The sequence below is a fragment of the Silene latifolia genome, chromosome 9, assembly GCF_048544455.1.
Source record: "Silene latifolia isolate original U9 population chromosome 9, ASM4854445v1, whole genome shotgun sequence".
Classification (NCBI taxonomy): Eukaryota; Viridiplantae; Streptophyta; class Magnoliopsida; order Caryophyllales; family Caryophyllaceae; genus Silene; species Silene latifolia.
In genome coordinates this window covers 132714902-132716466 of record NC_133534.1, presented here as the reverse complement: position 1 = coordinate 132716466, position 1565 = coordinate 132714902, and the positions used below count along the sequence as shown (strand labels likewise).

At 44.2% G+C, this 1565-nt stretch overlaps 1 non-coding gene across 1 annotated transcript; it reads left to right on the top strand.

Moving 5' to 3' along the window:
- Nucleotides 1-650: 650 nt before the first annotated feature.
- LOC141603798 (small nucleolar RNA R71) lies at nucleotides 651-757 on the top strand. Its single transcript, XR_012525648.1, has one exon. It is a non-coding gene; the product is annotated as a small nucleolar RNA R71 (small nucleolar RNA).
- Nucleotides 758-1565: the final 808 nt, after the last annotated feature.

Here is a 1565-nt window from a genome sequence, read left to right as displayed (position 1 = left end):
GGTTGGAGTATCCTCCCCTTGGTTGAGAAAATCCGGGTGGATTATTAGGAGCTTGTGGTTGAAGATGTTGTGGGTTTTGAACATTGGTACTCTTGTAGCTAAAATTGGGGTGGTTCTTCAAACCCGGATGGTAGAAGTTAGTGTTTGGGTTGTAGACATTGGGATTGTTGTAGAGTGGTCTTGGTGGTCTTGTATTGTTGTTATAGCTTTGGAAAGCATTAACATCTTGGACATTCTCCTCATACCCACCATTATAATTGTTGGCACACATGTCAAAAGTGTGGCCATTCCTTCCACAAAGCTCGCAAGATAAAACTTGAATTACTTCTTCCATGGGTAGACCATGTGAGGTGGTAGCTTGGTGAACTTGGTTCCTTTGATATTTCTCAAGTTTCTTGGTGAGAAAATCAAGCTTGGCATTTGTCTCGGCATTTACATTAGAAGAGTTCTCCTTAGGGAATTTGCCATTCCTCCTAAGCATGTTTCCTCTTGAGCCATAATTTGCTTCCGAGTCTACCATCTTCTTGATTAGTGATGTCCCTTCTTCATCACCTGAATGATCAAATCCTCCCCCCGCGGAGGCATTTACCATCTCTTTAGTTCTAGGCAACAATGTTTGAAAGAAGGTTTGGGTGATGTACCACTCCGGGATCCCATGGTGGGGACAACTAGCAATAAGGTCTTGATATCGATCTCAAGCTTCACCCAAGGATTCCCCATCTTCTAGTTGGAAAGTATGAATTTTATTACGAAGCATGGCGGTCTTGGATGACGGATAGTACTTGGCCATGAACGCCTTTGCTAAAGCGTCCCATGTTGTGAATGTATCCGCAGGGTGAATATTCAACCACCGGTCCGCCTTACCTGCAAAGAGAATGGGAACAACATCATCCTTAGAGTGTCCTCGGACACCCCATTCTTCTTCATCATTTAGACCTTCCTCTTTAACTTTCGTAGGGGAGCATGAGCATCTTCTTCAATATGCCCCCCGAACAAATCCTTCTCGATCAACCCAACTTGGCCATGATGCATCTCAAAGTTGTTGGGAGCCAAAGTGCCAAAATTAATAGGGTTACATGAATCATTATGGTTAGGCCGGTTGTGATCTCGTAGAGCCATTTGTGGTGGTGGATTTGGTATATGAGGGGGTGGTGATTGAGGTGGGCTAGGGAGTGGAAAGTTGTGAAAGGGGTTTTCTATAGGGATCTCAATTGGGTTGTTTGGTTGAAGTGGGGTTGTGGTATCAATGGTTTGTAGGATGTATGGGTTTGGATGGTCTATGTTTGCTTGAGGAAGGTTCCGAACTCTATCAAGGGTCCTTGTCCTCAAGGTCCTAAAAAGCCTTTCGGGGTCGGAATTGAAGAGTAGAGCTTGATGGTTCCTTCTAGGCATGCACTCATCAAACCGTTAGTCTCCTAGTGTCTTTACACACTAGGGGAGGGAAAGAAATCACACACTCTACAACGAAGCACACAGCTACTAAAACAAACCAACAAGTGAGATATAACTAAAGCAAAGACTCTTAATAAATTAAATATAACCTAACGCCATCCCCGCCAACGGCG